This window comes from Salvia splendens, chromosome 20 (genome assembly GCF_004379255.2).
Source record: "Salvia splendens isolate huo1 chromosome 20, SspV2, whole genome shotgun sequence".
Classification (NCBI taxonomy): domain Eukaryota; kingdom Viridiplantae; phylum Streptophyta; class Magnoliopsida; order Lamiales; family Lamiaceae; genus Salvia; species Salvia splendens.
The window spans coordinates 18,343,668-18,351,942 of NC_056051.1; positions in this window are offsets into that span (position 1 = coordinate 18,343,668).

Consider the following 8,275-nt stretch of genomic DNA (forward strand, 5'->3'; position numbering starts at 1 on the left):
TCCACCCCAAGTTGAGCTAAAGAAATTGCCATCGAATTTGAAGTATGCCTTCCTCGGAGAGGAGAACTCGTATCCGGTGATCATCAGCAGCAGCCTTACAAAGGAATAGGAGGCAAGGCTACTGACTGTGTTGAGTAAGAACAAGAAAGCAATTGGATGGAGCCTTACAGATTTAGTGGGAATAAGTCCCGATGTATGCATGCACCACATCAGGCTGGAAGAGGGAGCAAAGGCACATCGAGATGCCCAAAGAAAGGTAAACCCCAACATGCGAGAAGAAATATTGAAGGAAATCTTGAAATTGTTGTCGCTGGGATTATCTATTCAGTACCAGATAGTGAGTGGGTCAGCCCGATCCACATGGTCCCAAAGAAGTCGGGAATCCAAGTCGTTCAAAATGAGAGGAATGAGCTGATCCTAACGAGGCTGGTCACGGGTTGGCGAATGTGCATCGATTACCGTAAGCTGAATAATGCGACCAGGAAGGACCATTTTCCCTTACCTTTCATCGACCAAATGTTGTAGAGATTAGCTGGGAAAAAGTACTCCTGTTTTCTAGATGGGTACATCGGTTACTTCCAAATTTATGTAGATCCTGAAGACCAGGATAAGACCACCTTCACTTGCCCATTCGGAACCTATGCATACAGGCACATGCCTTTCGGTTTATGTAACGCTCCAGGTACGTTTCAACGATGTATGATGAACATATTCTCCGATCTGATTGAGGACTGTATAGAGATATTCATGGATGACTTCACGGTCTACGGAGACTCTTTCAACTCATGCCTTCATCATTTGGACGTAGTTCTAGAAAGGTGTCAAGCAAAAAGTATGGTTTTGAATTTTGAGAAGTGCCATTTTATGGTCACCGAAGGGATAGTTTTAGGACACGTGGTCTCAGAAAGAGGTATCCAGGTGGATCGAGCCAAGGTGGACGTTATATCCAAATTACCATTCCCTACTGATCAGAAGGGGATAAGGGGTTTTCTAGGGCACGCCGGATTTTATCGAAGATTTATCAAGGATTTCTCCAAGATCGCCCAACCCCTTACCCAACTTCTTCATAATGAAGTGGAGTTCGTTTTTGATGAGCAATGCAAGGCCGCTTTCAACCTTCTCAAGAAAAAGCTGATATCCGCACCTATCATACGGGCTCCTGACTAGGACTACCCTTTCGAAGTAATGTGCGATGCCAGCGATTATGCAGTGGGAGTCGTACTGGGTCAGAAGATCGATGGGAAGAGGTACGTAATTTTTTATGCGTCTAAGACTCTGAATCAAGCCCAGCGGAATTACGATACCACTGAAAAAGAGATGCTGGCAGTGGTGTATTCTTTTGAGAAGTTCCGGCCATATTTGTTGGGATCCAAGGTCATCGTTTATACTGACCACGCAACGATTAAGTATCTGATTGCCAAGAAGGAATCCAAACCCCGTTTGATCCGATGGGTCCTCTTGTTACAAGAATTTGATTGGGCGGTGGAAGATAAGAGATGAGTCGAGAATAAGGTGGCGGACCATTTGAGTAGAATAGTGCAAGATGGAAACAGCGAAGAGGTGCACGACAAGTTTCCAGAGGAGCATTTATGCGAGGTAATTTTTGAGGTTAGGAAGATTGACTGGGAAGGAGTGATGAAGCTTACTGGCCAGTATGATACAGGAAAAGGAAAGGAGAAGGTAGGGCAAGAACCATGGTATGCAGACTTAGCCAACTACCTGGTGACTGGAGAACTTCCAGAAATGCCGAGTATTACTAAGGTCCAAAGAATGAAGATCAAGAGTGAGGCAAAATACTCATTTTGGGACGACCCCTATCTGTGGAGAGTGGGATCCGATCAAGTGATAAGGAGGTGCGTTCCTGATTGGGAGCAAAGAGACGTTCTGATCCATTGCCACTCGTTAGCATGTGGAGGACATTTCGGATCCAAGAAGACGGCAAGGAAGATTTTAGATAGCGGCTTCTATTAGCCAACCCTCAACAAGGATGCGTACGAGTTCTGCAGAAGTTGTGAGCGCTGTCAACTGACCGGTGGGATATCTGCGAAAGACGAGATGCCCCAGGTTCCGGTAATTGTATGTGAATTGTTCGACATTTGGAGAATGGACTTCATGGGTCCGTTTCCTTCATCCTATGGCAATTTATATATCTTAGTCGCGGTGGATTACGTCTCCAAATGGATAGAAGCCAAGGCCACGAGCACTTGTGAAGCAAAGGAGGTGGCCAAGTTCTTAAAGAGTCATATCTTCAGCCGGTTCGGAGTTCCGAGGGCGATCATATCTGATCAAGGTACACACTTCTGTAATCGTACGATTGAGGCCTTAATGGAAAATACGGTGTGCACCACAGACTTTCGAGTCCCTACCATCCACAAGCTAACGGTCAGACGGAGATTTCTAACCGCGAGATCAAGAAGATTCTGGAGAAGACTGTAAATCCTTCTAGGAAGGGTTGGAGTGTGAGGTTATTAGATGCTCTCTGGGCATACCGAATAGCCTACAAGACCCCATAGGGATGTCCCCGTATCGGATCGTTTTTGGGAAGATGTGCCATTTACCGGTTGGAATTGAACACCGGGCATACTGGGCAGTACAGGAAGTGAATATGGATGCTACAGCCTGTGAAGAGGAAAGGAAGCTGCAGCTGCAGGAGCTTGAGGAATTTAGATTGGAGTCGTTCGATTCCACCATGTGGTACAAGGAGCGAACTAAATTGTGGCATGATAGAAATCTGAGAACCAAGGAGCTCCATGTAGGCCAAGAAGTACTACTCTTCCAGTCAAGGTTGAAGCTCATGCCTGGGAAACTCAAATCGAAATAGACAGGGCCTTATGTCATCAACTCACTCCGCTCCAATGGAGCAGTATAAATTTCAGGGGGTTTTCCTAACTCTGAACCTTTTATTGTGAATAGGCATAGGCTCAAGGTATTTAGAGACAACAGTGATGTGGCTGTAGTGGATGAAATTCCACTACAACCACGTACCTTGGCCACATACTGACCAGTAGGATAGGAATTTAGAATTCCACTGGGCCAATTCTTTTGAAAGTCTACACTTACTGGCCAAGTAGAATTCTAAATTGCCTAGGTAAAGATGTAAATATTGTGAATATGTGGTAGTTAATTGATTTAAACCTTTGCATGTTAATGTTTAGAAAACCCAAAAATATTTTCGGGCCTTAATTATTATTTTGAAGTATGCATTGACCACGAGATTGCTTATTTGGTGCTATTTCAATTTTTATTTAAGTGTCCATTTGAATTATTTTCCTTATTAGGCAAGTATAGGGGGAATTATGGAGAGGACGAAAATTTGAATTAAGGTTTGTGCAGCTTTTGCAGGGTGGCAGCGGCTGGAAGAGGCGCGTGAGCAGAGAGAGGAGACACGCCAGCCAATCAGAAGCCGGCATTCTCAACCGTCTCTCCTTTGAAACGACGCGAACGGATACCTCCCATAGCCGGTTACAACTACCCACAACTGCTCTCTCTCTTCCTCATTTAACCATACCGTCTTCACCCTTCTCCTTCACAAACCCTCATTTTCATTTTCACTTTTAAAAATTTTCTTCCATCTCGCCCAGAAATTAAACTCCAAAACTCCACAAACACCAACCCCCACATATACCCGGAATCTCACAGATCTAAGACATGGGAAAGAAAGCACGGGCAACAAAAATCAAACCCACTTCAACCCGCAGGGAAGAACAGCCACCGAGCCCACAACCACCGCCGCGGGAAGAACGGCCACCGAGCCCACAACCACAACCGCAAACTTCAGAGCCGACTCCTCAAGCGCCAACAATGGTCTCCTTGGAAGCAATGGCGGCGTTTCTTCGACAGCAGGACCCTAATAGGAATTGGTCGGCGGCGCTGGCCGGTTTTGGTCAAATCGGGAGACAAGAGAGAGTAATCGGAGAAAATCCTTCGGAACTGATTGTACCAGCTACAGCAACACTCCCCACCTCCATTGCGACTTCCTCCGAAATTCCACCAGAAAGAGAAGCTCCATCGACTACCGCACCACCTGAGTCCTCGGAACCCTCAGAAACTCCACAACACAGTGATTCAATGGAGATTGACCCCATTTCCGCTCATTACGATTCCGACTCAGAAGAACGTGAAGCGAGGAAAGGTCAGGAACAGAGGAACCTACGGGGGGAAGTCGGATCGGAGAAAACGCTGACGGCGGAAGTCGTTCCCCGAAAAGTGGCGAGGGAGGAGATAGATCTGAACGAATCAGCCAAGAAGCAAGGCCTAATGACCGATGAGGAATTTCAGGCTATTTTAGATGATGTCAATCGGATGGGAGATGACACTGCCGTGGTGGCTGAGGGGCTAGACCTCGCATCACGAGCAGTAGGAGAGAGTGAAGAAGCCGAAGAAGGAAACCGCTCAGAAAACCAAGCTAGGGAAGAAGAGATTATGCCGGAATCACCTCAGCCAGAAGCAGAGAGGAGTGATACATCTATTGAAGCACAGGAAACGAAAGCAAAAGAAACAGAAGCAAGACCAGAAGTACCCAACCCAGTGGCACCTCCGGTGACAAAACCGAAGGCCATCAAGAGGAAGTTGGTGTTGAAGTGCGAACCTAAGGCTAGACAGCCAAAGCCGCAAAGGGTATCTCAACGATGCTTAGGGAAGTGGGCAGCTAGTAAGGCGAAGCCGAACACAGAGGCAGATCCCTTGGAGATCTTGAGTGAAGAAGAGAGGACCTCTCCCACAAAACCTGGGGAGGAGTCTTTACCTGTTACTGACCTAGAGGATACTGCAATGGAAACCGAAGCGGTCTCTCCAACACTGAGTGGCCAAGATGAAGAGGCTGTCGGGATGGCTGAGGGTCTGGACCTCGCATCCAGGTCAGTAGGCCACAAGGAGACCAGTCCTACTACCCAGGATCCACTTTCGACACAAGCTAAGAAGGAACCCGAAGAAGAGAAAGACAAGGATGACGGAGAGGAAGTTAGATACCGTGAAGAGAGAAAACGAAAGGGGAAGACCCCTATGAAGAAGAAGCCCAGCAACAAGAAGCCACGTACAGTGAACACTGGCATAGTCATTACTGAGTCAGTTCAGCGAGTCCAGGAACACCGGAGGGAGCAAAGTGATAGCGAATACGCTGCCAGCGAGGAATCAGCCTCCGACAGCGATATCTCTTTGGAGGATGAGGAGTACGCCGAACAACAGCTTCTGGATGATCATCGGGAGTTAGTCCACCCACCGGTAGAGAGACTGAGGTACCGGCGCTGGACAGTGGACCTTACTGATGATCTGGTGGAGGAGATGAAGCTTTTCGACTCGAAGGAGCTACAGAAAGTTTTCGATAGCAAGGATGAAGGGAGTAAGCAGGTGAAGAGCGGAAAGGTACTTCATATTCCTTCTTTAGATGAGTTGGGTGCCCGCGAGCAGTTTCTCTCTTATTTGCACGCGTTAGGTTTTGAGTGGTTGTTGGAGAATGGGGATCCGAGTGTCCCGGTTAGATTAGCGACGGAGTTTTTCACGACCTTTAGGTTTAAGGTCACCACTAATCTAGATGAGGAATGTATCAGTTTTAGGCTGTTTGGCGGAGAGATACGGATGAGCTTGATTGAGTGGACCGTGCGTCTGGGAATGTGCAGTTTAGAGGAGGCCATAGGGCCTCAGTGGAGAAGTAGGGAGCGGGGAATTCCCCGCAGACATGTGGAATTTGAGCCCCAGGAAGCCTGGGAGAAACTTACTCACCCTGATGCAGGGCAATTCCAGTCCACTATTTCCCGCTCCGTTCATTTCAACAACCCAATCCTACGCCTAGTCCAGCTTTACCTGGATTTCAATTTGTTGGGGCAATCGAACTCCGCTGTTAGGACATCGATGACGGAGTTATATTTTCTCTGGTGCGCCAAGCATGGAAGGAAGTTGCATCTGGGTTTTTGGACCGCCTACCAATGCCATCTAATTGCCACCCACCCAGCGAGGAACCTCACTCTCTGCCATATCTTGGGAGTGTTAATCAGAAACAACATCATCATCACGGAGGCCGAAGACTTATCCGACCAGATCATGGTGGATCCTCCTGGTCTTTTTGATACACCTTTGTTCGTCCGAACGAACACCGTTTACATGAGGCAAGGCGTACCACATTTCTACGCAATGGGAGAAGAAGCTATACCGACTGGGAGATCTGCAGCACATCCGGGAACACAAGATCAGAAGCAGAAACAGGAAAGGCTAGAGAAGGTTGTGGACGAGATAGCGGAGGAAAACAGACAGATGAGATCAGAAATGACACGGTTAGCATCAGTAATGGAAGGGATCCTGAAGGAGTCTGCAGGACAGACGAGGCAGAGTCAGAAGCAAGAGGCTTTGGAGACGATTGTTACCAGGCTAGGAGAGGAAAACCACCGAATGATAGCAGAAATGACCAGGATGACGTCCGTGATAAACGAGATACTGATGATGTTAGCACAAGGAAGACAAGAGGAAGATGTTGGACCGAGTGGCCATGGAGGCCGAACTAATGAACCACGAGTATCAGAGGAGGTATTAACCGAGACGAAAAAAGCAGAGCAGAAACAAGAGACGGAACAAGAGGAAGGAGATGCCGAAGAGTGGGCAGAATCTGGGAACAATCAATCCGAGAATGAGGAGGAGCAACCGGAAAACCCACCTGCACCACAACCTGCCCCGCGAAGGAGCAGGAGGAACAAGTGACCACCACCCCACCTGACCAGTTAGTTTTCTTTTTATTTTTAGTTTTTAGTTTTTCGTACTTTATTTGTTTAGGTAGTATAATTTGTGTTTGTGCGCAAACCCCATTTCTAACACTTAGCCTATTTTATAGTCTAAGTGTGAGAAGTAAAGGGTTTGTCTCTTTGGCGCATGTTTTCTGTGTTTACTTGTTTATTGTTTTTCGTAAGCATGTTGGCCCACACTTAGCCCATTACATGGCCTAAGTGTGAGGAGTTTTGTATATATGTATGTTTTGTTTGTTGGTTTCTGTTTAGGTTTTCAAACTCTCCCACTTAGCCTATTCCATAGTCTAAGTGTGAGAAGTTTTAGTTTTAATATGTTGTTTTTGTCTGTTTGTCTATGTGTCCACCATACTGGCCATTACCTTTTCCACTTCCCAGCCTTATCTGAGGGCAGACACTTGTGACGTGGGAGGGGGACGCAATGACCAGTATGATGAATGTGTATATGTGTGGTCTGTGTTTGTGCTTTTGTTAGTGTCCAGTTAGGTATAGTTTTTTTTATTTTGTGTGTTGATTGGGCTTAAAACTCATCTGTCTTGAGCTGACGGTGAGGGGAATTGAGAGAGATACGACATGCTGGAAAACAGAAACCACCCCCCTTAGTACCTCCTAGCCAGGATAGATGACGCAAGTATGAGGGAAAAGCCCATCCTTAGAGCCAAACACGAAAGCCCTCTTACAATGTGAGTTATAAGCTTTAAGTGGAACTACTTTCCACATATATTGAAAAGAAAAGAGCGGCTGCCACGAACTACCTAAGATAAAGTGACCACGAGTAGCGAACACTGAAGGCAGTAGGAAACACCCCCCCCCAAAAAAAAAAACCACCTTTAGAACCCATTTTCTTAACTCTTTGTACCCAGATATACACCCCTAGCCACTGGGATTGTGTGTGCAAGGCATGAGACGATTGGAGCTTACTGGCCAGAAGGTGTACAAGAAAGCAATATCCAGCTGGGCAAGAAAGTTTGGAAGAAAATCGACCAGGGAGTTATCCCAGGTCCACAAAAAAGAAGAAGAAGGTATAAGGGTGGCGAAGCCACAAAGAAAAAAAAAGAGAAGAATATGAAGAAAGATGGTCAGAAAACTTGACCACAAAAAGAAAGAGAAGGAATAAGGGTGGCGAAGCCACAAGAAGCTACTGACCAATTGGAGATCATAGCCAGAAGCGCCAGCCAAGAGAAGCAACAACCAAGAGCCCGAATGCACACAGTTCCCCCACCTCAATAAAGCAGAAATTTTGAACCTAGAGCCTTAGGAACATCCACCCCAAAAAATTACAAACCAATAGCCCCGTTACAAACCTTTAAGCCCTTCAGTAGCTACACGTGAGATCTAAGTCCGAAGCAATCGTGGTTGAGCATATTGAGAGAAATGCAGTCCTAACATTCCTGGTGAGGTATGAGTGACTGAGTGAACCTAGTGTTTGGCCGAGAGGTGTGGGCGATCCTGACAAGCGGATATACTGACTGGGAGAGAAAAGGGAGGCGGCGAAAGTTTAAGGCTGTCTAAGGCCGGATTGCACCTGATCCAGAGGGGAGGGATGG